We start from the raw sequence: 25,932 nt of genomic DNA, 5'->3' as shown, positions 1-25,932 counted from the left end.
AGGATCACCACTGTGTAACTGTACAGAGTCACTGTTTATTCAGGGTAAGGAGCAACCATTGTGTAACTGTACAGAGTCACTGATTATTCAGGGTAAGGATCACTCACTGTGTAACTGTACAGAGTCACTGTTTATTCAGGGTAAAGATCCCTCACTGTAACTGTACAGAATCACTGTTTATTCAGGATAAGTGTCACTCACTGAGTAACTGTACAGAGTCACTGTTTATTCAGGGTAAGGATCACTCACTGCGTAACTGTACAGAGTCACTGTGTATTAAGGGTAAGGATCACCCACTGTGTAACTGTACATGGTCACAGTTTATTCAGGGTAAGGATCACTCACTGAGTGACTGTATAGCTTCACTGTTTATTCGGGGTAAGGATCATTCATTGTGTAACCGTACAGAGTCACTGTTTATTCGTGGTACGGATCACTCATTGTGTAACAGGACAGAGTCACTGTATATTCAGGGCAAGGATCACCCACTGTGTAACTGTACAGAGTTACTGTTTTTTCAGTGTAAGGGTCACCCACTGTGTAACTGTACAGGGTCACTGTTTATTCAGGGTAACGTTAACTCACTGTTTAACTGTACAGAATCACTCTTCATTAAGAGTAAGGATCACTCACTGTTTAACTGTACAGAGTCACTGTTTACTCATGGTAAGGATCATTCACTGTGTAACTGTACGCAGTCGCTGTTTATTCAGTTTAAGTGTCACCCACTGTGCAACTGTACAGAGTCACTGTTTATTCAGGGTAAGGATCACTCAATGTGTAACTGTACAGAGTCACTGTTTGTTCAGAGTAATGATCACTCACTGTGTAACTGTACAGAGTCACTGTTTATTCCGGGTAAGTATCACTCATTGTGGAACTGTGCAGAGTCACTCTTTATTCAGAGTAAGAATCACTCACTGTGTAACTGTACAGAGTCACTGTTTATTCAGGGTAAGGATCACTCACTGTGTAAATGTATATGGTCACTGTCTATTCAGGGTAAGGATCAGTCACTGTGTAACTGCACATGGTCACTGTTTATTCAGGGTAAGGATCACCCCCTGTGTAACTGTCCAGGTTCACTGTTAATTCCGGATAAGGATCACTCACTGTGTAACTGTATATGGTCACTGTCTATTCAGGGTAATGATCAGTCACTGTGTAAGTGTACAGGGTCACTGTTTATTCAGGAGGGTAAAGTTCACTCACTGTGTAACTGTACATGGTCACTGCTTATTCAGGGTAAGGATCTCTCATTGTATAACTGTACAGAGTCACTGTTATTCAGGGTAAGGATCATTAACTGTATAACTGTACTGAATCACTGTTTATTCAGGGTAATAATCTCTAATTGTGTAACTGGACAGAGTCACTGTTTATTCAGGGTAAGGATCACCCACTGTGTAACTACAGAGTGAGTGTTTATTCAGGGTAAGGTTCACTCATTGTGCAACTGTACAGAGTCACTGTTTATTCAGGGTAAGGATCACCCACTGTGTAACTGTACAGAGTGACTGTTTATTCGGGGTAAGGATCACTCACTGTGTAACTGTACAGAGCGACTGTTTATTCAGGGTATGGGTCACTCACAGTAACTGCACAAAATCACTCTTTATTCAGGGTATGGCTCACCCACTGTGTAACTGTACAGAGACACTGTTTATTCAGGGGAAGGATCACTCACTGTGTTACTGGACAGAGTCACTGTTCATTCAGCAGGTTATGTGTCACTCACTGTACAACTGTAGAGAGTCACTGTTTATTCAGTGTTAGGCTCACCCACTGTGTAACTGTACAGAGTCACTGATTATTAAGAGTAAGGTTCACTCACTGTGCAACTTTTCAGAGTGACTGTTTATTCAGGGTAGGCATCACCCATTGTGTAACTGTACAGGGTCACTGTTTATTCAGGCTAAGGATCACTCACTTTGTAACTGTACAGAGTCACTGTTTATTCAGGATAAGGATCACCAACTGTCTAACTGTACAGGGTCACAGTATATTCAGGGTAAGTGTCACTCTTTGTGGAACTGTAGAGTCACTGTTTATTCAGGGTAAGGATCATTCACTGAGTAAATGTACAGAGTCACTGTTTATTCAGGGTAAGAATCACTCACTGTGTAACTGTACAGAGTTACTGTTTATTCTGGATAAGGATCACTCACTGTGTAACTGTATATGGTCACTGTCTATTCAGGGTAAGGATCAGTCACTGTGTAAGTGTACAGGGTCACTGTTTATTCAGCAGGGGAAGGATCTCTCATTGTGTAACTGTACAGAATCACTGTTTATTCAGGGTAAATATCACTCATTGTGTAACTGTACAGATTGACTGTTTATTCGCGGTAAGGATGACTCATTGTGTAAATGTACAGTCACTGTTTATTCAGGGTAAGGGTCACTCAGAGTGTAACTGTATAAAATCACTGTTTATTCAGGGTAAGGCTCACCTACTGTGTAACTGTACAAAGTCACTGTTTATTCAGGGGAAGGATCACTCATTGTGTAACTGGACAGAGTGTCTGTTTATTCAGTGTAAGGATCACCCACTGTATAACTGTACAGAGTCACAACTTATTCAGGGTAAGGATAATTCACTGTGTAACTGTACAGGGTCACTGTTTATTCAGGCTTAGGATCACTCACTTTGTAACTGTACATTGTAACTGTTTATTCAGGATAAAGATCACCCTCTGTGTAACTGTACAGGGTCACAGTATATTGAGGGTAAAAGTCACTTTTTGTTGAACTGTAGAGTCACTGTTTATTCAGGGTAAGGGTCACTCACTGTGTATAGTGCAGAGTCACTGTTTATTCAGGGTAAGGGTCACTCACTGTGTAACTGTACAGAGTCACTGTTTATTCAGTGTAAGGAGCACCCAACGTGTAACTGTACAGAGTGACTGTTTATTCGGGGTAAGGATGACTCATTCTGTAACTGTGCAGAGTCACTGTTTATTCAAGGTAAGTTTCACTCACAGTGTAACTGTACAAAATCACTGTTTATTCAGGGTAAGGCTCACCCACTGTGTAACTGTACAGAGTCACTGTTTATTCAGTGTAAGGAGCACCCAACGTGTAACTGTACAGAGTGACTGTTTATTCGGGGTAAGGATGACTCATTGTGTAACAGTACAGTCACTGTTTATTCAGGGTAAGGGTCACTCACAGTGTAACTGTACGGGGTCACTGTTTATTCAGGGTAAGTATCACTCATTGTCTAACTGTACAGAGTCACTGTTTATTCAGGGTAAGGATCATTCATTGTGTAACTGTACAGAGTCACTGTTTATTCAGGGTAAGGGTCACTCACTGAGTAACTGTACAGAGTCACTGGTTATTCAGAATAAGGTTCACTCCCTGTGAAACTGTACTGAGTGACTGTTTATTCAAGGTAAGTATCACTCATTGTGTAATTGTGCAGAGTTACTGTTTATTCAGGTTAAGGATCACCCCTTGTGTAACTGTGTAAAATCACGGTTTATTCAGGGTAAGGCTCACCTACTGTGTAACTGTATATGGTCACAGTTTATTCAGGGTTAGTATCACTCATTGTGTAACTGTGCAGAGTCACTGTTTATTCAGGGGAAGGATCACTCACTGTGTAACTGGACAGAGTCACTGTTTATTCAGCAGGGTATAGGTCACTCACTGTATAACTGTAGAGAGTCACTGTTTATTCAGGCTAAGTGTCACCCACTGTGTAACTGTACAGAGTCACTGTTTATTCAGTGTAAGTACCACTCACTGTGTAAGTGTCCAGAGTCACTGTTTATTCAGTATAAGGTTCACTCACTGTGTAATTCTACAGAGTCACTGTTTATTCAGGGTAAGGATCACCCACTGTGTAACTGTACAGAGTCACTATTTATTCAAGGTGAGGATCACTCTCTGTGTAACTGTACAAAGTCACTTTATTCAGGATAAGGATCACCCACTGTGTAACTGTCCAGGGTCACTCTTTATTCCGGGTAAGGATCACTCACTGTGTAATTGTACATGGTCACTGTCTATTCAGGGTAAGGATCATTTCCTGTGTAACTGTTTTGAGTCGCTGTTTATTCAGTGTATGGGTTACTCACAGTGTAACTGTATACAATCACTGTTTATTCAGGGTTAGTCTCACCCACTGTGTAACTGTATAGAGTCACTGTTTATTCAGGGTAAGGATCACTCACTGTGTAACTGTACAGAGTCACTCTTTATTCAGGGTAAGGATCATTCGCTGTTTAACTGTACAGAATCACGGTATATTCAGGGTAATTATCACTCATTGTGTAACTGTGCATAGTCACTGTTTATTCAGTGTATAACTCATTGTGTAACTGTACAGAATCACTGTATATTCAGGATAGGTATCACTCATTGTGTAAGTGTACAGTCATTTTTTATTCAGGGTAAGGATCACTCACTGTGTCACTGTACAGATCACTGTATTTTCTGGGTAAGGATCACTGACTGTGTAACTGTACAGAGTCACTGTTTATTCAGGGTAAGGATCATTCATTGTATAACTGTACAAAATCACTGTATATTCAGGGTAAGGATCACCCAGTGTCTAACTGTACAGGGTCACTGTTTATTCAGGGTATGGATCACACACAGTGTAACTGTACAAAGTCGCTGTTTAGTCAGGGTAAGGCTCACCCACTGTGTAACTGTACAGATTCAGTGTTTATTCAGGGTAAGGATCACTCACTGTGTAACTGGACAGAGTCACTGTTTATTCAGCAGGGTATGGGTCACTCACTTTATAACTGTAGAGAGTCACTGTTTATTCAGGGTAAGTACCACACACTGTGTAACTGTACAGAGTCACTGTTTATGCAGAGTAAGGTTCACCCACTGTATAACTGTACAGAGTGACTGTTTATTCAGGGTATGGATCACCCACTGTGTAACTGTACAGGGTCACTGTTTATTCAGGGTGAGGATCACACACTGTGTAACTGTACATAGTCACAGTTTATTCAGGATAAGAATCACCCACTGTGTAAGTATACAGAGTGACTGTTAGTTCAGCAGGGTAAGGGTCATTCACTGTGTAACTGTACATGGTCACTGCCTATTCAGGTTAAGTATCACTCATTGTGTAACTGTAAAGAGTCACTGTTTATTCAGGGTGAGGATCACTCACTGTGTAACTGTACAGAGTCACTGTTTATTCAGGGTAAGGACCACTCACTGTGTAACTGGACAGAGTCACTGTTTATTTGTAGTAAGGTTCACTCATTGTGTAACAGGACAGAGTCACTGTTTATTCAGGGTGAGGATCACTCACTGTGTAACTGTACAGAGTTACTGTTTTTTCAGACTAAGGATCATTCACTGTGTAACTGTACAGAATCACTGTTTATTCATGGTAAGTATCACTCAATGTGTAACTGTAAAGAGTCACTGTTTATTCAGGGGAAGGACCGCTCCTTGTGTAACTGTACAGAGTCACTGTTAATTCAGCAGGGTAAGGATCATTCACTATGTAAGTGTACAGAATCACTGTTAATTCAGGGTAAGTATCACTCATTGTGTAACTGTGCAGGGTTACTGTTTATTCAGAGTAAGGACCACTCATTGTGTAACTGTACAGAGTGACTGTTTATTCTGGGTAAGGATCACCCACTGTGTAACTGGACAGTGTCTCTGTTTATTCAGCAGGGTATAACTGCAGATAGTCACTGTTTATTCAGTGGAAGGGTCTCCCACTGTGTAGCTGTATTGAGTAACTGTTTACTCAGTGTAAGGTTCACTCACTGTGTAATTGTACAGGGTCACTGTTTATTCAGGGTGTCACCCATTGTGTAACTGTACAGATCCACTTTATTCAGGGTAAGAATCATTCACTGTATAACTGTACAGAGTCACTGTTTATTCAGGGTAAGTATCACTGATTGTGTAACTGTGCAGGGTCACTGTTTATTCAAGGTAAGGATCACCCACTGTGTAACTGTTTATGGTCACTGTCTATTCAGGGTAAGGATCAGTCACTGTGTAACTGTACAGCATCACTGTTTATTCAGTGTAAGGATCACTCACTGTGTAACTGTACAGAGTCAGTGTTTATTCAGGGGAAGGATCAATCACTGTGTAACTGGACAGAGTCACTGTTTATTCAGCAGGGTATGGGTCACGCACTGTATAACTGTCGAGAGTCACTGTGTATTCAGGGTAAGTGTCACCCACTGTGTAACTGTACAGTGTCACTGTTTATTCAGGGTAAGGATCACTCATTGTGTAACTGCACAAAATCACTGTTTATTCAGGTTAAGGGTCACCCACTGTGTAACCGTAGAGTGTCACTGTTTATTCAGGGGAAGGATCAATCATTGTGTAACTGGACAGAGTCACTGTTTATTCAGCAGGATATTTGTCACTCACTGTGTAACTGTACAGAGTCACTGTTTATTCAGGGTAAGGATCACTCATTGTGTAACTGTGCAGGGTCACTGTTTATTCAGGGTAAGGATCACTCATTGTGTAACTGTATATGGTCACTGTCTATTCAGGGTAAGGATCACTCACTGTGTAACTGTACAGAGTCACATGTTATTCAGAGTATGGTTCACTCACTGTATAACTGTACAGAGTGACTGTTTATTCAGCAAAGGATCACCCACTGTGTAACTGTATATGGTCACTGTCTATTCAGGGTAAGGATCAGTCACTGTGTAAGTGTACAGAGTCACTGTTTATTCAGGGGAAGGATCACTCACTGTGTAACTGTACAGAGTCACTGTTTATTCAGGGTGAGGATCACTCACTGTGTAACTGTACAGAGTCACTGTTTATTCAGGGTAAGGACCACTCATTGTGTAACTGTGCAAAGTCACTGTTTATTCAGGGTAAGGACCACTCATTGTGTAACTGTACAGAGTCACTGTTTATTCTGTATAAGGTTCACTCACTGTGTAAGTGTACAGGGTTACTGTTTATTCAGGGTATGGGTCATTCAGTGAGTAACTGTACAGAGTCACTGTTTATTCACGGGATGGATCACACACTGTGTAACTGGACAGAGTCACTGTTTATTCAGCAGGGTATGGGTCACTCACTGTATAACTGTACAGAGCCACTGTTTATTCAAGCTATCACTCATTGTGTAACTGTACAGAGTCTCAATTTATTCAGGGTATCACTCATTGAGTAACTGTACAGAGTCACTGTTTATTCAGGGTAAGGACCACTCATTGTGTAACTGTGCAAAGTCACTGTTTATTCAGGGTAAGGACCACTCATTGTCTAACTGTACAGAGTCACTGTTTATTCAGGGTAAGGGTCACTCACAGTGTAACTGGACAGAGTCACTCTTTAGTCAGCAGGGTACAGGTCACTCACTGTATAACTGTAGAGAGTCACTGCTTATTCAGGGTAAGGATCACTCACTGTGTAACTGTACAGAGTCACTGATTATTCAGAGTATGGTTCACTCACTTACTGTGTAATTGTACATAGTCACTGTTTATTCGGGATAAGGATCACCCTCTGTGCAACTGTATATGGTCCACTGTCTATTCAGGGTAAGGATCAGTCACTGTGTAAGGGTACCGAGTGAATGTTTATTCAGCAGGGTGAGGGTCACTCACTGTGTAACTGTACATGGTTACTGCTTTTTCAGGGTAAGGATCTCTCATTGTGTGACTGTACTGAGTCACTGTTTATTCAGGGTAAGGGTCACTCACAGTGTAACAGTACAAAATTACTGTTTATTCAGGGTAAGGCTCACTCACAGTATCACTGTATAGAGTCACTGTTTATTCAGTGTAAGGTTCACTCACTGTGTAACTGTACAGGGTCACTGTTTATTCAGGGTAAGGATCACCCACTGTGTAATTGTACAGGGTTACTGTTTATTCAGGGTAAGGATCACTCACTGTGTAACTGTGCATGGTCACTGTTTATTCAGGATAAGGATCACCCACTGTGTAATTGTCCAGGGTCACTCTTTATTCCGGGTAAGGATCACTCACTTTGTAACTGTATATGGTCACTGTCTATTCAGGGTAAGGATCAGTCACTATAAGTGTGCAGAGTCACTGTTTATTCAGCATGGTAAGGGTCACTCACTGTGTAACTGTACGGAGTCATTGTTTATTCAGCAGGGTATGGGTCACTTACTGTATAACTCAGTATTATTAAGGTATCACTCATTGTGTAACTGAACAGGGTCACTGTTTATTCAGGGTAAGGACCACTCATTGTGTAACTGTACAGAATCACTGTTTATTCAGGAGGGTATGGGTCACTCACTGTGTAACTGTACAGAGTCTCAGTTTATTCAGGGTAAGGATCATTCACTGTATAACTGTACAGAATCACTATTTATTCAGGGTAAGTATCACTCATTGTGTAACTGTGCAGAGTCACTGTTTATTCAGGGTAAGGACCACTCATTGTGTAACTGTACAGAGTCACTGTTTATTCAGGGTAAGGATCACTCACTGTGTAACTGTGCAGAGTCACTGTTTATTCTGTATAAGGTTCACCCAGTGTGTAACTGGACAGAGTCACTGTTTATTCAGCAGGTTATGGGTCACTCACTGTATAACAGTAGAGAGTCACTGTTTATTCAGTGTAAGGTTCTCTCACTGTGCAAGTGTACAGGGTCACTGTTTATTCAGGGTAAGGATCACTCACTGTGTAACTGTGCAGAGTCACTGTTCCTTCAGGGTAAGGATCACTCACTGTGTAACTGTAGAGAGTCACTGTTTATTCAGGGTAAGGATCATTCACCGTGTAACTGTACAGAATCACTTTTTATTCAGGGTAAGTATCACTCATTGTGGAACTGTGCAGAGTCACTGTTTATTCAGGGTAAGGACCACTCCTTGTCTAACTGTAGAGAGTCACTGTTTATTCCGGGTAAGGATCACTCACTGTGTAACTGGACAGAGTCACTGTTTATTCAGGGTAATGCTCACCCACTGTGTAACTGTAGTCACTGTTTATTCAGGATAAGGATCACCCACTGTATAACTGTACAGGGTCACTGTTTATTCAGGGTAAGTATCACTCATTGTGTAACTGTACAGAGTCACTGTTTATTCAGGGTAAGGATCACTCACTGGGTAACTGTACAGTGTCACTGTTTATTCAGGGTGAGGATCACACACTGTGTAACTGTACATAGTCACTGTTTATTCAGGATAAGAATCAACCACTGTGTAAGTATACAGAGTGACTGTTAGTTCAGCAGGGTAAGGATCATTCACTGTGTAACTGTACATGGTCACTGCCTATTCAGGTTAAGTATCACTCATTGTTTAACTGTACAGAGTCACTGTTTATTCAGGGTAAGGATCACTCACTGTGTAACTTTACAGAGACACTGCTTATTCAGGGTAAGGATCACTCACTGTGTAACTGTACAGAGTCACTGTTTATTCAGGGTAAGTACCACTCACAGTGTAACTGTACAGAGTCACTGTTTATTCAGGGTAAGTACCACTCACTGTGCAAGTGTCCAGAGTCACTGTTTATTCAGTATAAGTTTCACTCACTGTGTAAGTGTACAGGGTCACTGTTTATTCAGGGAAAGGGCCACTCATTGTATAACTGTACAGAGACACTGTTTATTCAGGGTAAGGATCACCCACTGTGTAACTGTACAGAGTCACTGTTTATTCAGGGTAAGGGGTAACTGTACAAAGTCGCTGTTTAGTCGGGGTAAGGCTCACCCACTTTGTAACTGTACAGATTCAGTGTTTATTCAGGGTAAGGATCAATCAGTGTGTAACTGGACAGAGTCACTGTTTATTCAGGGTAAGGATCACTCACTGTGTAACTGTACAGGGTCACTGTTTATTCAGGGTAAGGATCATTCACTGTGTAACTGTACAGAGTCACTGTTTATTCAGGGTATGTATCACTCATTCTGGAACTGTGAAGAGTCACTGTTTATTCAGGGCAATGACCACTCCTTGTGTAACTGTTCAGAGTCACTGTTTATTCAGGGTAAGGCTCACCCACTGTATAACTGTACAGGGTCACTGTTTATTCAGGGTAAGTGTCACTCATTGTGTAACTGTACAGAGTCACTGTTTATTCAGGGTAAGGGTCACCCACTGTGTAACCGTAGAGTGTCACTGTTTATTCAGGGGAAGGATCAATCATTGTGTAACTGGACAGAGTCACTGTTTATTCAGGGTAAGGATCACTCACTGCGTTACTGTACAGAGTCACTGTTTATACTGGGTAAGGATCATTCACTGTATAACTACAGAATCACTGTTTATTCAGGGTAAGTATCACTCATTGTGTAACTGTACAGAGTCACTGTTTATTCTGCATAAGGTTCACTCACTGTGTAAGTGTACAGGGTCACTGTTTATTCAGGGTAAGGATCACTCACTGTGTAACTGTACAGAGTCACTGTTTATTCAGGGTAAGTACCACTCACAGTGTAACTGTACAGAGTCACTGTTTATTCAGGGTAAGTACCACTCACTGTGCAAGTGTCCAGAGTCACTGTTTATTCAGTATAAGTTTCACTCACTGTGTAAGTGTACAGGGTCACTGTTTATTCAGGGAAAGGGCCACTCATTGTATAACTGTACAGAGACACTGTTTATTCAGGGTAAGGATCACCCACTGTGTAACTGTACAGAGTCACTGTTTATTCAGGGTAAGGGGTAACTGTACAAAGTCGCTGTTTAGTCGGGGTAAGGCTCACCCACTTTGTAACTGTACAGATTCAGTGTTTATTCAGGGTAAGGATCAATCAGTGTGTAACTGGACAGAGTCACTGTTTATTCAGGGTAAGGATCACTCACTGTGTAACTGTACAGGGTCACTGTTTATTCAGGGTAAGGATCATTCACTGTGTAACTGTACAGAGTCACTGTTTATTCAGGGTATGTATCACTCATTCTGGAACTGTGAAGAGTCACTGTTTATTCAGGGCAATGACCACTCCTTGTGTAACTGTTCAGAGTCACTGTTTATTCAGGGTAAGGCTCACCCACTGTATAACTGTACAGGGTCACTGTTTATTCAGGGTAAGTGTCACTCATTGTGTAACTGTACAGAGTCACTGTTTATTCAGGGTAAGGGTCACCCACTGTGTAACCGTAGAGTGTCACTGTTTATTCAGGGGAAGGATCAATCATTGTGTAACTGGACAGAGTCACTGTTTATTCAGGGTAAGGATCACTCACTGCGTTACTGTACAGAGTCACTGTTTATACTGGGTAAGGATCATTCACTGTATAACTACAGAATCACTGTTTATTCAGGGTAAGTATCACTCATTGTGTAACTGTACAGAGTCACTGTTTATTCTGCATAAGGTTCACTCACTGTGTAAGTGTACAGGGTCACTGTTTATTCAGGGTAAGGATCACTCACTGTGTAACTGTACAGAGTCACTGATTATTCAGAGTAAGGTTCACTCTCTGTGTAACTGTACAGAGTGACTGTTTATTCAGGGTATGGATCACCCACTGTGTAACTGTCCAGGGTCAGTCTTTATTCCGGGTAACGATCACTCACTGTGTAACTGTATATGGTCACTGTCTATTCAGGGTAAGGATCAGTCACTGTGTAAGTGTACAGGGTCACTGTTTATTTAGGTTAAGGATCACTCACTGTGTAACTGTAGAGTCAGTGTTTATTCAGGGGAAGGATCACTCACTGTGTAACTGGACAGAGTCACTGTTTATTCCGCAGGGTACGGGTCACTCACTGTAACTGTACAGAGTCACTGCTTATTCAGGGTAAGGTTCACCCACTGTATAACTGTACAGAGTGACTGTTTATTCAGCAAAGGATCACTCACTGTGTAACTGTATATGGTCACTGTCTATTCAGGGTAAGGATCAGTCACTGTGTAAGTGTACAGAGTCACTGTTTATTCAGGGTAAGGATCAGTCACTGTGTAAGTGTACAGGGTCACTGTTTATTCAGGGGAAGGCTCACTCACTTTGTAGCTGGACAGAATAACTGTTTATTCAGGGTATGGGTCATTCAGTGAGTAACTGTACAGAGTCACTGTTTATTCAAGCTATCACTCATTGTGTAACTGTACAGAGTCTCAATTTATTCAGGGTATCACTCATTGAGTAACTGTACAGAGTCACTGTTTATTCAGGGTAAGGACCACTCATTGTGTAACTGTACAGAGTCACTGTTTATTCTGTATAAGGTTCACTCACTGTGTAAGTGTACAGGGTTACTGTTTATTCAGGGTATGGGTCATTCAGTGAATAACTGTACAGAGTCACTGTTTATTCAGGGGAAGGATCACACACTGTGCAACTGGACAGAGTCACTGTTTATTCAGCAGGTTATGGGTCACTCACTGTATAACAGTAGAGAGTCACTGTTTATTCAGTGTAAGGTTCTCTCACTGTGTAAGTGTACAGGGTCACTGTTTATTCAGGGTAAGGATCACTCACTGTGTAACTGTGCAGAGTCACTGTTCCTTCAGGGTAAGGATCACTCACTGTGTACCTGTACAGAGTCACTGTTTATTCAGGGTAAGGGTCACTCACTGTGTAACTGTAGAGAGTCACTGTTTATTCAGGGTAAGGATCATTCACCGTGTAACTGTACAGAATCACTTTTTATTCAGGGTAAGTATCACTCATTGTGGAACTGTGCAGAGTCACTGTTTATTCAGGGTAAGGACCACTCCTTGTCTAACTGTAGAGAGTCACTGTTTATTCCGGGTAAGGATCACTCACTGTGTAAGTGGACAGAGTCACTGTTCATTCAGGGTAAGGATCACACACTGTGTAACTGTACATAGTCACTGTTTATTCAGGATAAGAATCAACCACTGTGTAAGTATACAGAGTGACTGTTAGTTCAGCAGGGTAAGGATCATTCACTGTGTAACTGTACATGGTCACTGCCTATTCAGGTTAAGTATCACTCATTGTTTAACTGTACAGAGTCACTGTTTATTCAGGGTAAGGATCACTCACTGTGTAACTTTACAGAGACACTGCTTATTCAGGGTAAGGAACACTCACTGTGTAACTGTACAGAGTCACTGTTTATTCAGGGTAAGTACCACTCACAGTGTAACTGTACAGAGTCACTGTTTATTCAGGGTAAGTACCACTCACTGTGCAAGTGTCCAGAGTCACTGTTTATTCAGTATAAGTTTCACTCACTGTGTAAGTGTACAGGGTCACTGTTTATTCAGGGCAAGGGCCACTCATTGTATAACTGTACAGAGACACTGTTTATTCAGGGTAAGGATCACCCACTGTGTAACTGTACAGAGTCACTGTTTATTCAGGGTAAGGGGTAACTGTACAAAGTCGCTGTTTAGTCGGGGTAAGGCTCACCCACTTTGTAACTGTACAGATTCAGTGTTTATTCAGGGTAAGGATCAATCAGTGTGTAACTGGACAGAGTCACTGTTTATTCAGGGTAAGGATCACTCACTGTGTAACTGTACAGGGTCACTGTTTATTCAGGGTAAGGATCATTCACTGTGTAACTGTACAGAGTCACTGTTTATTCAGGGTATGTATCACTCATTCTGGAACTGTGAAGAGTCACTGTTTATTCAGGGCAATGACCACTCCTTGTGTAACTGTTCAGAGTCACTGTTTATTCAGGGTAAGGCTCACCCACTGTATAACTGTACAGGGTCACTGTTTATTCAGGGTAAGTGTCACTCATTGTGTAACTGTACAGAGTCACTGTTTATTCAGGGTAAGGGTCACCCACTGTGTAACCGTAGAGTGTCACTGTTTATTCAGGGGAAGGATCAATCATTGTGTAACTGGACAGAGTCACTGTTTATTCAGGGTAAGGATCATTCACTGTGTAACTGTACAGAGTCACTGTTTATTCAGGGTATGTATCACTCATTCTGGAACTGTGAAGAGTCACTGTTTATTCAGGGCAATGACCACTCCTTGTGTAACTGTTCAGAGTCACTGTTTATTCAGGGTAAGGCTCACCCACTGTATAACTGTACAGGGTCACTGTTTATTCAGGGTAAGTGTCACTCATTGTGTAACTGTACAGAGTCACTGTTTATTCAGGGTAAGGGTCACCCACTGTGTAACCGTAGAGTGTCACTGTTTATTCAGGGGAAGGATCAATCATTGTGTAACTGGACAGAGTCACTGTTTATTCAGGGTAAGGATCACTCACTGCGTTACTGTACAGAGTCACTGTTTATACTGGGTAAGGATCATTCACTGTATAACTACAGAATCACTGTTTATTCAGGGTAAGTATCACTCATTGTGTAACTGTACAGAGTCACTGTTTATTCTGCATAAGGTTCACTCACTGTGTAAGTGTACAGGGTCACTGTTTATTCAGGGTAAGGATCACTCACTGTGTAACTGTACAGAGTCACTGATTATTCAGAGTAAGGTTCACTCTCTGTGTAACTGTACAGAGTGACTGTTTATTCAGGGTATGGATCACCCACTGTGTAACTGTCCAGGGTCAGTCTTTATTCCGGGTAACGATCACTCACTGTGTAACTGTATATGGTCACTGTCTATTCAGGGTAAGGATCAGTCACTGTGTAAGTGTACAGGGTCACTGTTTATTTAGGTTAAGGATCACTCACTGTGTAACTGTAGAGTCAGTGTTTATTCAGGGGAAGGATCACTCACTGTGTAACTGGACAGAGTCACTGTTTATTCCGCAGGGTACGGGTCACTCACTGTAACTGTACAGAGTCACTGCTTATTCAGGGTAAGGTTCACCCACTGTATAACTGTACAGAGTGACTGTTTATTCAGCAAAGGATCACTCACTGTGTAACTGTATATGGTCACTGTCTATTCAGGGTAAGGATCAGTCACTGTGTAAGTGTACAGAGTCACTGTTTATTCAGGGTAAGGATCAGTCACTGTGTAAGTGTACAGGGTCACTGTTTATTCAGGGGAAGGCTCACTCACTTTGTAGCTGGACAGAATAACTGTTTATTCAGGGTATGGGTCATTCAGTGAGTAACTGTACAGAGTCACTGTTTATTCAAGCTATCACTCATTGTGTAACTGTACAGAGTCTCAATTTATTCAGGGTATCACTCATTGAGTAACTGTACAGAGTCACTGTTTATTCAGGGTAAGGACCACTCATTGTGTAACTGTACAGAGTCACTGTTTATTCTGTATAAGGTTCACTCACTGTGTAAGTGTACAGGGTTACTGTTTATTCAGGGTATGGGTCATTCAGTGAATAACTGTACAGAGTCACTGTTTATTCAGGGGAAGGATCACACACTGTGCAACTGGACAGAGTCACTGTTTATTCAGCAGGTTATGGGTTACTCACTGTATAACAGTAGAGAGTCACTGTTTATTCAGTGTAAGGTTCTCTCACTGTGTAAGTGTACAGGGTCACTGTTTATTCAGGGTAAGGATCACTCACTGTGTAACTGTGCAGAGTCACTGTTCCTTCAGGGTAAGGATCACTCACTGTGTACCTGTACAGAGTCACTGTTTATTCAGGGTAAGGGTCACTCACTGTGTAACTGTAGAGAGTCACTGTTTATTCAGGGTAAGGATCATTCACCGTGTAACTGTACAGAATCACTTTTTATTCAGGGTAAGTATCACTCATTGTGGAACTGTGCAGAGTCACTGTTTATTCAGGGTAAGGACCACTCCTTGTCTAACTGTAGAGAGTAACTGTTTATTCCGGGTAAGGATCACTCACTGTGTAACTGGACAGAGTCACTGTTCATTCAGGGTAAGGATCACACACTGTGTAACTGTACATAGTCACTGTTTATTCAGGATAAGAATCAACCACTGTGTAAGTATACAGAGTGACTGTTAGTTCAGCAGGGTAAGGGTCATTCACTGTGTAACTGTACATGGTCACTGCCTATTCAGGTTAAGTATCACTCATTGTGTAACTGTAAAGAGTCACTGTTTATTCAGGGTAAGGATCACTTACTGTGTAACTGTACAGAGACACTGCTTATTCAGGGTAAGGATCACTCACTGTGTAACTGTACAGAGTCACTGTTTATTCAGGGTAAGTACCACTCACAGTGTAACTGTACAGAGTCACTGTTTATTCAGGGTAAGTACCACTCACTGTGCAAGTGTCCAGAGTCACTGTTTATTCAGTATAAGTTTCACTCACTGTGTAAGTGTACAGGGTCACTGTTTATTCAGGGCAACGGCAACTCATTGTATAACTGTACAGAGACACTGTTTATTCAGAGTAAGGATCACCCACTGTGTAACTGTACAGAGTCACTGTTTATTCAGGGTAAGGGGTAACTGTACAGTGTCACTGTTTATTCAGGGTAAGGGTCACTCACTGTGTAAAGTACAGAGTCACTGTTTATTCAGGGTAAGTATCACTCATTGTGTAACAGTGCAGGGTTACTGTTTATTCAGGGTAAGGATCACTCACTGTGTAACTGTACAGGGTCACTGTTTATTCAGGGTGAGGATCACACACTGTGTAACTGTACATAGTCACTGTTTATTCAGGATAAGAATCAACCACTGTGTAAGTATACAGAGTGACTGTTAGTTCAGCAGGGTAAGGGTCATTCACTGTATAACTGTACAGAGTCACTGTTTATTCAGGTTAAGTATCACTCATTGTGTAACTGTAAAGAGTCACTGTTTATTCAGGGTAAGGATCACTCACTGTGTAACTGTACAGAGACACTGCTTATTCAGGGTAAGGATCACTCACAGTGTAACTGTACAGAGTCACTGTTTATTCAGGGTAAGTACCACTCACTGTGTAAGTGTACAGGGTCACTGTTTATTCAGGGTAAGGATCATTCACTGTGCAACTGTACAGAGTCACTGTTTATTCAGGGTAAGGGTCACTCACTGTGTAACTGTACAGAGTCACTGTTTATTCAGGGTAAGGGTCACTCACTGTGTAACTGTACAGAGTCACTGTTTATTCAGGGTAAGGGTCACTCACTGTGTAACTGTACAGAGTCACTGTTTATTCAGGGTAAGGGTCACTCACTGTGTAACTGTACAGAGTCACTGTTTATTCAGGGTAAAGGTCACTCACTGTGTAACTGTACAGAGTCACTGTTTATTCAGGGTAAGGGTCACTCACTGTGTAACTGTACAGAGTCACTGTTTATTCAGGGTAAGGATCACTCACTGTGTAACTGTACAGAGTCACTGTTTATTCAGGGTAAGGGTCACTCACTGTGTAACTGTACAGAGTCACTGTTTATTCAGCAGGGTAATGGTCACTCACTGTGTAACTGTATAGAGTCAATGTTTATTCAGGGTAAGGATCACTCACTGTGTAACTGTACAGAGTCACTGTTTATTCAAGGTAAGGATCACTCACTGTGTAACTGTACAGAGTCACTGTTTATTCAAGGTAAGGATCACTCACTGTGTAACTGTACAGAGTTGCAGTTTATTCAGGGTAATGGTCACACTGCGTAACTGCGCAGAGTCAATGTTCATTCATGCTTAGGATCACTTAATATGTAACTGTACAGAGTCACTGTTTATTCAGGGTAAGGGTCACTCACTGTGTAACTGTACAGAGTCACTGTTTATTCAGGGTAAGGGTCACTCACTGTGTAACTGTACAGAGTCACTGTTTATTCAGGGTAAGGGTAACTTATTAAAGGTAATTTATTCCCCACCGACCGGGGACGCTGAAGGATTTAATGCTATCACCATGGAGACGCTCAGACACATCCACAAGGCCCAACCGGAAGCGGATGAATGACTCGGATTAACCCCTGACCCCGGAAACCCTCCAACAGAGCCCAGGAAACCCCGCGTCACAGAGGTTGGGACGCGCCTGCGCGCGGCTGTTTCCTGGGAGACTCCGGGCGGAGCAGCGGATTCAGGAACCGAGAGGGGAGCAGGTCAGAAAATAACAAACACAGCAAATAATATAAAATATTACAACACAGATACAGTACAACTGGGGACAGGTCTGTCTCTGTATAACACTGGGGTACAGTACTGGTGGGGACAGGTCTGTCACTGTATAACACTGGGGTACAGTACTGGTGGGGACGGGTCTGTCACTGTATAACACTGGGGTACAGTACTGGTGGGGACAGGTCTGTCACTGTATAACACTGGGGTACAGTACTGGTGGGGACAGGTCTGTCACTGTATAACACTGGGGTACAGTACTGGTGGGGACAGGTCTGTCACTGTATAACATTGGGGTACAGTACTGGTGGGGACAGGTCTGTCACTGTATAACACTGGGGTACAGTACTGGTGGGGACAGGTCTGTCACTGTATAACACTGGGGTACAGTACTGGTGGGGACAGGTCTGTCACTGTATAACACTGGGGTACAGTACTGGTGGGGACAGGTCTGTCACTGTATAACACTGGGGTACAGTACTGGTGGGGACAGGTCTGTCACTGTATAACACGAGTACAGTACTGGTGGGGACAGGTCTGTCACTGTATAACACTGGGGTACAGTACTGGTGGGGACGGGTCTGTCACTGTATAACACTGGGGTACAGTACTGGTGGGGACGGGTCTGTCACTGTATAACACTGGGGTACAGTACTGGTGGGGACAGGTCTGTCACTGTATAACACTGGGGTACAGTACTGGTGGGGACGGGTCTGTCACTGTATAACACTGGGGTACAGTACGGGTGGGGACAGGTCTGTCACTGTATAACACTGGGGTACAGTACTGGTGTGGACGGGTCTGTCACTGTATAACACTGGGGTACAGTACGGGTGGGGACAGGTCTGTCACTGTATAACACTGGGGTACAGTACTGGTGTGGACGGGTCTGTCACTGTATAACACTGGGGTACAGTCTTGGTTGGGACGGGTCTGTCACTGTATAACACTGGGGTACAGTACTGGTGTGGACGGGTCTGTCACGTTATAACACTGGGGTACAGTACTGGTGGGGACGGGTCTGTCACTGTATAACACTGTGGTACAGTACTGGTGGGGACGGGTCTGTCACTGTATAACACTGGGGTACAGTATTGGTGGGGATGGGTCTGTCACTGTATAACACTGGGGTACAGTACTGGTGGGGACAGGTCTGTCACTGTATAACACTGGGGCACAGTACTGGTGGGGACAGGTCTGTCACTGTATAACACTGGGGTACAGTATTGGTGGGGATGGGTCTGTCACTGTATAACACTGGGGTACAGTACTGGTGGGGACAGGTCTGTCACTGTATAACACTGGGGTACAGTACTGGTGGGGACGGGTCTGTCACTGTATAACACTGGGGTACAGTACTGGTGGGGACGGGTCTGTCACTGTATAACACTGGGGTACAGTACTGGTGGGGACGGGTCTGTCACTGTATAACACTGGGGTACAGTATTGGTGGGGACGGGTCTGTCACTGTATAACACTGGGGTACAGTATTGGTGGGGATGGGTCTGTCACTGTATAACACTGGGGTACAGTATTGGTGGGGACGGGTCTGTCACTGTATAACACTGGGGTACAGTACTGGTGGGGACAGGTCTGTCACTGTATAACACTGGGGTACAGTACTGGTGTGGACAGGTCTGTCACTGTATAACACTGGGGTACAGTACTGGTGGGGACAGGTCTGTCACTGTATAACACTGGGGTACAGTATTGGTGGGGATGGGTCTGTCACTGTATAACACTGGGGTACAGTACTGGTGTGGACGGGTCTGTCACTGTATAACACTGGGGTACAGTATTGGTTGGGACGGGTCTGTCACTGTATAACACTGGGGTACAGTACTGGTGTGGACGGGTCTGTCACGTTATAACACTGGGGTACAGTACTGGTGGGGACGGGTCTGTCACTGTCTAACACTGGGGTACAGTACTGGTGGGGACAGTTCTGTCACTGTATAACACTGGGGTACAGTACTGGTGGGGACAGGTCTGTCACTGTATAACACTGGGGTACAGTACTGGTGGGGACGGGTCTGTCACTGTATAACACTGGGGTACAGTACGCGTGGGGACGGGTCTGTCACTGTATAACACTGGGGTACAGTACTGGTGGGGACGGGTCTGTCACTGTATAACACTGGGGTACAGTACGGGTGGGGACAGGTCTGTCACTGTATAACACTGGGGTACAGTACTGGTGTGGACGGGTCTGTCACTGTATAACACTGGGGTACAGTACGGGTGGGGACAGGTCTGTCACTGTATAACACTGGGGTACAGTACTGGTGTGGACGGGTCTGTCACTGTATAACACTGGGCTACAGTATTGGTTGGGACGGGTCTGTCACTGTATAACACTGGGGTACAGTACTGGTGTGGACGGGTCTGTCACGTTATAACACTGGGGTACAGTACTGGTGGGGACGGGTCTGTCACTGTATAACACTGTGGTACAGTACTGGTGGGGACGGGTCTGTCACTGTATAACACTGGGGTACAGTATTGGTGGGGACAGGTCTGTCACTGTATAACACTGGGGTACAGTATTGGTGGGGATGGGTCTGTCACTGTATAACACTGGGGTACAGTACTGGTGGGGACAGGTCTGTCACTGTATAACACTGGGGTACAGTACTGGTGGGGACGGGTCTGTCACTGTATAACACTGGGGTACAGTCCTGGTGGGGACGGGTCTGTCACTGTATAACACTGGGGTACAGTACTGGTGGGGACGGGTCTGTCACTGTATAACACTGGGGTACAGTATTGGTGGGGACGGGTCTGTCACTGTATAACACTGGGGTACAGTATTGGTGGGGATGGGTCTGTCACTGTATAACACTGGGGTACAGTATTGGTGGGGATGGGTCTGTCACTGTATAACACTGGGGTACAGTGCTGGTGGGGACAGGTCTGTCACTGTATAACACTGGGGTACAGTACAGGTGTGGACAGGTCTGTCACTGTATAACACTGGGGTACAGTACTGGTGGGGACAGGTCTGTCACTGTATAACACTGGGGTACAGTATTGGTGGGGATGGGTCTGTCACTGTATAACACTGGGGTACAGTACTGGTGTGGACGGGTCTGTCACTGTATAACACTGGGGTACAGTATTGGTTGGGACTGGTCTGTCACTGTATAACACTGGGGTACAGTACTGGTGTGGACGGGTCTGTCACGTTATAACACTGGGGTACAGTACTGGTGGGGACGGGTCTGTCACTGTATAACACTGTGGTACAGTACTGGTGGGGACGGGTCTGTCACTGTATAACACTGGGGTACAGTATTGGTGGGGATGGGTCTGTCACTGTATAACACTGGGGTACAGTACTGGTGGGGACAGGTCTGTCACTGTATAACACTGGGGTACAGTACTGGTGTGGACAGGTCTGTCACTGTATAACACTGGGGTACAGTACTGGTGGGGACAGGTCTGTCACTGTATAACACTGGGATGCAGTACTGGTGGGGACGGGTCTGTCACTGTATAACACCGGGGTACAGTACTGGTGGGGACAGGTCTGTCACTGTATAACACTGGGGTACAGTACTGGTGGGGACGGGTCTGTCACTGTATAACACTGGGGTACAGTACTGGTGGGGACGGGTCTGTCACTGTATAACACTGGGGTACAGTACTGGTGGGGACGGGTCTGTCACTGTATAACACTGGGATACAGTACTGGTGGGGACGGGTCTGTCACTGTATAACACTGGGGTACAGTACTGGTGGGGACGGGTCTGTCACTGTATAACACTGGGGTACAGTACTGGTGGGGACGGGTCTGTCACTGTATAACACTGGGGTACAGTATTGGTGGGGACAGGTCTGTCACTGTATAACACTGGGGTACAGTATTGGTGGGGATGGGTCTGTCACTGTATAACACTGGGGTACAGTACTGGTGTGGACGGGTCTGTCACTGTATAACACTGGGGTACAGTATTGGTTGGGACGGGTCTGTCACTGTATAACACTGGGATACAGTACTGGTGGGGACGGGTCTGTCACGTTATAACACTGGGGTACAGTACTGGTGGGGACGGGTCTGTCACTGTATAACACTGTGGTACAGTACTGGTGGGGACGGGTCTGTCACTGTATAACACTGGGGTACAGTATTGGTGGGGATGGGTCTGTCACTGTATAACACTGGGGTACAGTACTGGTGGGGACAGGTCTGTCACTGTATAACACTGGGGTACAGTACTGGTGTGGACAGGTCTGTCACTGTATAACACTGGGGTACAGTATTGGTGGGGACGGGTCTGTCACTGTATAACACTGTGGTACAGTACTGGTGGGGACAGGTCTGTCACTGTATAACACTGGGGTACAGTACTGGTGTGGACAGGTCTGTCACTGTATAACACTGGGGTACAGTACTGGTGTGGACAGGTCTGTCACTGTATAACACTGGGGTACAGTATTGGTGGGGACGGGTCTGTCACTGTATAACACTGGGGTACAGTACTGGTGGAGACAGGTCTGTCACTGTATAACACTGCGGTACAGTACTGGTGGGGACGGGTCTGTCACTGTATAACACTGGGGTACAGTATTGGTGGGGATGGGTCTGTCACTGTATAACACTGGGGTACAGTACTGGTGTGGACGGGTCTGTCACTGTATAACACTGGGGTACAGTATTGGTTGGGACGGGCCTGTCACTGTATAACACTGGGGTACAGTACTGGTGGAGACGGGTCTGTCACTGTATAACACTGGGGTACAGTACTGGTGTGGACGGGTCTGTCACTGTATAACACTGGGGTATAGTACTGGTGGGGACAGGACTGTCACTGTATAACACTGGGGTACAGTACTGGTGGGGACAGGTCTGTCACTGTAATACACTGGGGTACAGTACTGGTTGGGACGGGTCTATCAATGTATAACACTGGGATACAGTATTGGTGGGGACAGGACTGTCACTGTATAACACTGGGGTACAGGACTGGTGGGGACAGGTCTGTTACTGTATAACACTGGAATACAGTACTGGTGGGGACGGGTCTGTTACTGTATAACACTGGAGTACAGTACTGGTGGGGACGGGTCTGTCACTGTATAACACTGGGGTACAGTACTGGTGGGGACAGGACTGTCACTGTATAACACTGGGGTACAGTACTGGTGGGGACAGGACTGTCACTGTATAACACTGGGGTACAGTACTGGTGGGGACAGGTCTGTCACTGTATAACACTGGGGACAGTACTGGTGGGGACAGGTCTGTCACTGTATAATACTGGGGTACAGTACTGGTGGGGACAGGTCTTTTACTGTATAACACTGGGATACAGTACTGGTGGGGACAGGACTGTCACTGTATAACACTGGGGTACAGTACTGGTGGGGACAGGTCTGTCACTGTATAACACTGGGGTACAGTACTGGTGGGGACAGGACTGTCACTGTATAACACTGGGGTACAGTACTGGTGGGGACAGGACTGTCACTGTATAACACTGGGGTACAGTACTGGTGGGGACAGGACTGTCACTGTATAACACTGGGGTACAGTACTGGTGGGGACAGGTCTGTCACTGTATAACACTGGGGTACAGTACTGGTGGGGACGGGTCTCTCACTGTATAACACTGGGGTACAGTACTGGTGGGAGACAGGTCTGTCACTGTATAACACTGGGGTACAGTATTGGTGGGGATGGGTCTGTCACTGTGTAACACTGGGGTACAGTACTGGTGTGGACAGGTCTGTCACTGTATAACACTGGGGTACAGTACTTGTGGGGACAGGACTGTCACTGTATAACACTGGCGTACAGTACTGGTGGGGACGGGTCTATCAATATATAAGACTGGGATACAGTACTGGTGGGGACAGGACTGTCACTGTATAACACTGGGGTACAGTACTGGTGGGGACAGGTCTGTTACTGTATAACACTGGAATACAGTACTGGTGGGGACGGGTCTGTTACTGTATAACACTGGTGTTCAGTACTGCTGGGGACAGGTCTGTCACTGTATAACACTCTGGTATAGTACTGGTGGGGACAGGTCTGTCACTGTATAACACTGGGGTTCAGTACCGCTGGGGACAGGTCTGTCATTGTATAACACTCTGGTACAGTACCGTTGGGGACAGGTCTGTCACTGTATAGAACTCAGGTACAGTACTATTGGGGATGGGTTTGTCACTGTATAACACTGGGGTACAGTACTGGTGGGGACGGGTCTGTTACTGTAAAACACTGGGGTACAGTACTGGTGGGGACAGGTCTGTCACTGTATAACACTGGGGTACAGTACTGGTGGGGACAGGTCTGTCACTGTATAACACCGGGGTACAGTACTGGTGGGGACAGGTCTGTTACTGTATAACACTGGGATACAGTACTGGTGGGGACAGGACTGTCACTGTATAACACTGGTGTACAGTACTGGTGAGGGCAGGTCTGTCACTGTATAACACTGGGGTACAGTACTGGTGGGGACAGGTCTGTCACTGTATAACACTGGGGTACAGTACTGGTGGGGACAGGACTGTCACTGTATAACACTGGGGTACAGTACTGGTGGGGACAGGACTGTCACTGTATAACACTGGGGTACAGTACTGGAGGGGACAGGTCTGTCACTGTATAACATTGGGGTACAGTACTGGTGGGGACAAGTCTGTCACTGTATAACACTGGGGTACAGTACTGGTGGGGACAGGTCTGTCACTGTATATCACTGGGGTACAGTACTGGTGGGAGACAGGTCTGTCACTGTATAACACTGGGGTACAGTACTGGTGGGGTCAGGTCTGTCACTGTATAACACTGGGGTACAGTACTGGTGGGAACGGGTCTGTCACTGTATAACACTGGGGTACAATACTGGTGGGGACAGGTCTGTCACTGTATAACACTGGGGTACAGTACTTGTGGGAGACAGGTCTGTCACTGTATAACACTGGGGTACAGTACTGGTGGGGACAGGTCTGTCTCTATAACACTGGGGTACAGTACTGGTGGGGACAGGTCTGTCACTGTATAACACTGGGGTACAGTACTGGTGGGGACAGGTCTGTCACTGTATAACACTGGGGTACAGTACTGGTGGGGACAGGTCTGTCACTGTATAACACTGGGGTACAGTACTGGTGGAGACGGGTCTGTCACTGTATAACACTGGGGTACAGTACTGGTGGGGACAGGTCTCTCACTGTATAACACTGGGGTACAGTACTGCTGGGGACGGGTCTGTCACTGTATAACACTGGGGTACAGTACTGGTGGGGACAGGTCTGTCACTGTATAACACTGGGCTACAGTACTGGTGGGGACAGGTCTGTCACTGTATAACACTGGGGTACAGTACTGGTGGGGTCAGGTCTGCCACTGTATAACACTGTGGTACAGTACTGGTGGGGACGGGTCTGTCACTGTATAACACTGGGGTACAGTACTGGTGGGGACAGGTCTGTCACTGTATAACACTGGGGTACAGTACTGGTGGGGACAGGTCTGTCACTGTATAACACTGGGGTACAGTACTGGTGGGGACAGGTCTGTCACTGTATAACACTGGGGTACAGTACTGGTGTGGACAGGTCTGTCACTGTATAACACTGGGGTACAGTACTGGTGGGGACAGGTCTGTCACTATATAACACTGGGGTACAGTACTGGTGGGGACAGGTCTGTCACTGTATAACACTGGGGTACAGTACTGGTGGGGACAGGTCTGTCACTGTATAACACTGGGGTACAGTACTGGTGTGGACTGGTCTGTCACTGTATAACACTGGGGTACAGTGCTGGTGGGGACAGGTCTGTCACTGTATAACACTGGGGTACAGTGCTGGTGGGGACAGGTCTGTCACTGTATAACACTGGGGTACAGTGCTGGTGGGGACAGGTCTGTCACTGCATAACACTGGGGTACAGTACTGGTGGGGTCAGGTCTGTCACTGTTTAACAGTGGGGTACAGTACTGGTGGGGACAGGTCTGTCCCTGTATAACACTGGGGTACAGTACTGGTGGGGACAGGTCTGTCACTGTATAACACTGGGGTACAGTACTGGTGTGGACAGGTCTGTCACTGTATAACACTGGGGTACAGTACTGGTGGGGACAGGTCTGTCACT

General features: G+C 45.0%; 1 protein-coding gene across 1 annotated transcript in view; it reads left to right on the top strand.

The window, feature by feature from the left end:
• Nucleotides 1-17,723: 17,723 nt before the first annotated feature.
• Nucleotides 17,724-25,932, top strand: part of kxd1 (KxDL motif containing 1) — a 41,790-nt gene continuing 33,581 nt past the window's right edge. The window contains exon 1 of the mRNA XM_078556236.1: nt 17,724-17,803. The gene's annotated coding sequence lies outside the window, so the exon portion shown is untranslated. The remainder of the gene's footprint in view (nt 17,804-25,932) is intronic.

The sequence above is a fragment of the Cetorhinus maximus genome, chromosome 13, assembly GCF_964194155.1.
Source record: "Cetorhinus maximus chromosome 13, sCetMax3.hap1.1, whole genome shotgun sequence".
In the NCBI taxonomy this organism is placed as follows: Eukaryota; Metazoa; Chordata; class Chondrichthyes; order Lamniformes; family Cetorhinidae; genus Cetorhinus; species Cetorhinus maximus.
Note: the sequence above shows the minus strand (reverse complement) of the source record. Positions and strands in the feature narration are given on the sequence as shown.